The 5,853-nt window shown below is 42.8% G+C and overlaps 1 protein-coding gene across 2 annotated transcripts in view; it reads right to left on the bottom strand.

Moving 5' to 3' along the window:
- SH3PXD2A (SH3 and PX domains 2A) overlaps nt 1-5,853 on the bottom strand; it is a 286,817-nt gene that overhangs the window by 192,122 nt on the left and 88,842 nt on the right. The gene's annotated exons all lie outside the window — the stretch shown is intronic.

The raw sequence follows: 5,853 nt of genomic DNA, 5'->3' as shown, positions 1-5,853 counted from the left end.
TTTTTTTTTTTTTTTTTGAGACGGAGTCTCACTCTGTTGCCAGGCTGGAGTGCAGTGGCGCAATCTCGGTGCACTGCAACCTCCACCTCCCGGGTTCAAGCGATTCTCTTGCCTCAGCCTCCCAAGTAGCTGGGACTACAGGTGCCCGCCACTACACCTGGCTAATTTTTGTATTTTTAGTAGAGATGGGGTTTCACCATGTTGGCCAGGATGGTCTCGATCTCTTGACCTCGTGATCCACCTGCCTCGGCCTCCCAAAGTGTTGGAATTTCAGGCATGAGCCACCACGCCCGGCCTGCATTTTCTTTTTCCCATTTATATTTTACTCACATTTTAAATTGTGTATATACATAAACATTTTGAATCATACTTTATGTTGAATTTTGTTTTGTGTTTTTTCATAACCATTTATTTGTGGCATAATGTGCATAATTTATCTTTTTCTTAAATTATTATTTTTTTTGAGATGGAGTCTCACTCTGTTGCCCAGGCTAGAGTGCAGTGGCGTGATCTCAGCTCATGGCAACTTCTGCCTCCTGGGCTCAACTGATCCTCCTGCCTCAGCCTCACGAGTAGCTGGGACTACAGGCATGTGCCACCACACCCAGCTAATTTTTATATTTTTAGTAGAGAGAGGGTTTCACTGTGTTGGCCAGGCTGGTCTTGAATTCGTGACCTCAAGTGATCTGCCCGCCTTGGTCTCCCAAAGTGCTGGGATTACAGGCATGAGCCACTGCACCCAGCCTACATAATTTAAATTTACCTTTTTTTTTTTTTTTTTTTTTTGAGTCAAGGTCTTGATCTGTCACTCAGGCTGGAGTGCAGTGGTGCAGCCACAACTTACTGCAGCCTGGACCTCCCAGGCTCAGTGATTCTTCTGCCACAGACTCCCGAGTAGCTGGGACCACAGGTGCACACCACCATGCCCAGCTAATTTTTAAATTGCTTGTGGAGATGGGATGTCCTTATGTTGCCCAGGCTGGTCTCAGACTCCTGGTCTCAGACTCCTGGGCTCAAGCAATCTTCCCACCTTGGCCTCCTATAGTGCTGGGATTAAAGGTATGATCCACCACACCCAGCCCAAAATTTACCATTTTAACCATTTTTAGATTTACAGTTCAGTGGAATTAAGTACATTTACATTGTTGTGCAACCATAACCACCTTCCACTTCCAGAAACACTCTGTACCCCTTAAACGATAACTTTCCTTTCTCACTTCCTTCAACCCCTGGCAACCACCAATCTTATTTCTGTCTCTATGAATGTGACTACTCTGGGTACCTCATATCAGTGGAATCATATGATATTTGTCCCTTTGTGCTTGGCTCATTTCACTTAGCATAATATCTTCAGAGTTCATCCATGTTGTAGCAGATGTCAGAATTTTCTTCCTTTTTAAAGGCTAATATTCCATTATATGTGTATACCAATTTGGCTTGTCCATACATCTATTGACCGACTCTTGGGTTGCTTCTACCTTTTGACTATTGCTAATAATGCTACTCTGAACATCAGTATACAAATTTCTATTCAAGACCCAGCTTTCAGTTCTTTTGGATATATACCTGGAAGTAGAATTGCTGGATCATGTGGCAATTCTATGTTTAATTTTTGAGGAACCGCCATACTGTTTTCCATAGCAGCTATATCATCTTACATTTCCACCAGCAATGTACAAGGGTCCCAATTTCATGACCATTGTGAAAGGAGTTTATTCTTATACTATAGTGAATAATAGGTGAACAGAAAACATTAGAGTCTATAGAGTAGGGTTCTGATGTAAAGTTCCTGTTCCTTTTTACCAGTAAGAGGTGGAAAGAGAACCCCTCGCCTCTCAAAGGTTAGTCCTGCTTTCAGAACCATTGTTTTTAGTGACTTGTAATGTCCTACCACGTAATGTGCCAGAACTCATATAATACCGCTACTTGTAGAACGGTTAGATTGTTTCTAGATTTGTTATTCTTATAAATACTACTGAATATACTTATGCAAGAGGCTTTTTTTTTTTTTTTTCCAAATGTAAGATTATTCCCTTAGGTAAATTAGCAGAACTGGAAACTGCTACTGTAAGGAATCGCCGACACTAAGATCTACTGTGTTCCAGGTGCTGTTCTAAGTGTTTTCTATATTATATGTTAACTCATTTTAGTAGCTACCATATGGAAGCTACTAATATCTTCATTTTTGAAAAAAGACTTTTTTAGAGCAGTTTTAGGTTCTCAGCAAAATTGAGCAGAAAGTACAGAGAGCTACCACACACCCTCTGCTTACCACACGCATGCATGCACACACACACGTATGCAGCCTCTCCCGCTGTCAACATCCTTCCCCAGATTGGTACATTTGTTACAGTCAGTGAACCTATGTTGACACATCATCATCACCCAAAGTTCATAGTTTACATTGGAAGTGAGAAGGGGAAGTAAACTCTTCTTATCTACATTTTACAGATGAAGAAACTGAGGTACAGAGAGGCTAAGTGATTTGCCAAGAGTCACATAGCCAGGAAGGGCGGCAGAGCCAGGATTTGGGCATAGGCAGCCTGGCTTCAGAGACTGTGCTCTGGCACTGCTGACATTTTGGTGGCTCTTGATGCATATTCGGTGCTTAAGTGTGGCAGTGTTTTGCTTTGTGCGGGCCAGACAGTGGACACTTCAGGATCGGTTGACCAACTGTCCCTATTTGCCTGGGCTTTTCCTGGTATGTGGGGCTTTCAGTTCTAAAGCCAGAAAAGTCCTGGGCAAACAAGACAAGTTGGTCACCCTGCTTCAGCGACTCCAGAGTCTTTTTTAGTAACTTGTCACATCTCTTAGATGCCTTCAAATGTTTCCTCAATCTTTCTGTTTTTCATGACCCTTTGAAGAGTACAGGTCAGTTATTTTATAGAATGTCCTTCAATTTGGATTTATCTGATGTTTCCTCATGCGTAGGATCAGTGTATGTATTTCTCCATAGGAATATCACAGACATGTTGTGCCCTTCTCAGTGATCATATCAGGAGGCACTTGATGTTGATTTGTCTAATTACTGTTGATTTGTCTAATTACTGTTGATGATGTCTAATTACTTTGATTGCTTGGTTAAGGTGGTGTCTGCTAGATTTCTCTTCTGTATAGTTACTGCTTTTCCATTAATAATAAGTAACTTGTGGAAAGGCATTTTGAGGCTATGTCAGTATCTTGTTTCTCATCAGATTTTTTACCCACTATTTTTACCACCCATTGATGATTCTTGCCTGAATTATTATTGCAATAGTTGTCAAATGGTGACTTCTCATTTGATAATTGTTTCTACAGTCATTCATCGATATTGAGATTTTACTGTAAGGAAGAGTCTTCTCCATATTTACTTATTTATTCATTTATATCAATGTATTAGGGCTCTCTAGGAAAAACAATTGGAGATGCACATCTACATATCTACATATTATCTATACACATAATATAAATACAAATGTATAAAGAGATTTAGGAGAAATAATTTGCTCATGCAGTTACAGATGCTGGCAAGTCCAAAATCTTTAGAGCCAGTGTCACTAGGTCCATTACAGTCAGTGTGGACTCATAGATTTTTATTTTAATTAATAGATTATAATTTGTTAGGATGCTTTGATGCTTAGATTGTTGTTGATTTGGCGAGATGCTTTGATGCTTAGACTGTTGTTGATTTGGCGAGATGCTTTGATGCTTAGACTGTTGTTGATTTGGTGAGAACCTTTAGTTTGGCTTCTCTCTACTTTTGGCATGTTCCCATCATTCTCTGAACCACTTCCTTACTTTCTGGCACAGTAGGAAGTTCCAGAATCATTTTGTACTTTGCCAGCCCAGGAATCAGCCATTTATCCAGGAAGCCCTGGTTTTATTTAGTGGAGAATGGTATATAGAAGCCATGATCCAGGGGTTAGGTATTATCATTGCTCTTGGAGTGTCACTGCTCCCAGTGGTGAGAACTAGGAAACACACACGCACATATACACATACCACTCTATTTCTATATTGATTTCTCTCTTAAATACCATGAATTCATACTGATACCTCCAATTCTAAAACTATACCTATGGAGGCCTGGTGCAGTGACTTGTGCCTGTAATCCCAGGACTTTGGGAGGCCCAAGTGGGTGGATCACTTGAGGTCAGTAGTTCAAGACCAGCCTGGCCAACATGGTGAAACCCTGTCTCTACCAAAAATACAAAAATTAGCCGGGTGTGTTGGTGCACACCTGTAGTCCCAGCTGCTCGAGAGGCTGAGGCAGGAGAATCACTTGAACCTGGGAGGCAGAGGTTGCAGTGAGCCAAGATCACACCACTGCACTCCAGCCTGGGCAACAGAGCAAGATTCTGTCTCAAAAAATAATAACTAACTAAATAAATACTATACCCATGGCATTCATTCCTGCCTGCCTTTAAAATATATATGTATATTTCAGGCCAGGTGCAGTGGCTCACACCTATAATCCTAGCACTCTGGGAGGCCAAGGTGGGTGGATCACTTGAGGTCAGGAGCTCGAGACCAGCCTGGCCAACATGGTGAAACCCCGTCTCTACTAAAAATACAAAAATTAGCTGGGCATGATGGTGTGCGCCTGTAATCCCAGCTACTCGGGAGGCTGAGGCAGGAGAATCACTTGAACCCGGGAGGCGGAGGTTGCAGTGATCAGAGATCGCACCATTGCGCTCCAGACTGGGTGACAGAGCAAGACTCCATCTCAAAAAAAAAAAAGTTACTTGGGTTATATCTTTTTTTTCCCCCTTTCAGTGTGGTTATATGGTTGATTTGAAATACTGTTAGGTTCATTAATTTCTGTTTGTATTATATTTTAGCATTTTCTCCCTCCTCATTGGTTCTGTTTCATTTATTTTGAGTATGTGAAAGCATTATCATGGATCCAAAACCAAAAGTGAGAACTATACAAAAAGGTATATTCAAATAAATGTTACGCACCCCCACACCCTGCAGTGCTTTCTACCGCCTTCCCACCTACTGCATGTAAGAATCCATCTCATTCGTTTTTGGTTTATCCTTCCCACATGGCTTTCTACAGAAATGAGTAGGTAATGTATATTTTCCTACCTTTCTTTCTTTCTTTCTCTCTTTTTTTTTTTTTTTTTTGAGATGATGGGGTCTCGCTCTGTCACCCAAGCTGGAGTGTAGTGGCGCGATCTGGGCTCACCGCAACCTCTGCCTTCAGGGTTCAAGCGATTCCCCTGCCTCAGCCTCCCTAGTAGCTGGAACTACAGGCATGCGCCACCACGCCTGGCAAATTTTTGTATTTTTAGTAGAGACGAGGTTTCACCATGTTGGCCAGGCTGGTCTCCAACTCTTGACCTCAGGCGATCTGCCTGCCTCGGCCTCCCAAAGTGCTGGGATTACAGGCATGAGCCACCGCGCCCGGCCTTTTTTTTTTTTTTTTTTGAGACAGTTTTTTTTTTTTTTTTTTTGAGACGGAGTCTCGCTCTGTCACCCAGGCTGGAGTGCAGTGGCGCAATCTCGGCTCACTGCAAGCTCCGCCTCCCAGGTTCACGCCATTCTCCTGCCTCAGCCTCTCCGAGTAGCTGGGACTACAGGCGCCCGCCACCACGCCCGGCTAATTTTTTGTATTTTTTTTAGTAGAGACGGGGTTTCACCGTGGTCTCGATCTCCTGACCTCGTGATCCGCCCGCCTCGGCCTCCCAAAGTGCTGGGATTACAAGTGTGAGCCACCGCGCCCGGCCGAGACAGGATTTCTCCATGTTGGTCAGGTGGGTCTCGAACTCCTGACCTCATGATCTGCCTACCTCGGCCTCCCAAAGTGCTGGGATTACAGATGTGAGCCACTGCGCCCAGCCTGTTTTTTTTTTTTTTTTTTTTTTTTTT

The sequence above is a fragment of the Hylobates moloch genome, unplaced genomic scaffold, assembly GCF_009828535.3.
Source record: "Hylobates moloch isolate HMO894 unplaced genomic scaffold, HMol_V3 SCAFFOLD_3, whole genome shotgun sequence".
Lineage (NCBI taxonomy): Eukaryota > Metazoa > Chordata > Mammalia > Primates > Hylobatidae > Hylobates > Hylobates moloch.
This window is presented reverse-complemented; position numbering and strand designations above follow the sequence as displayed.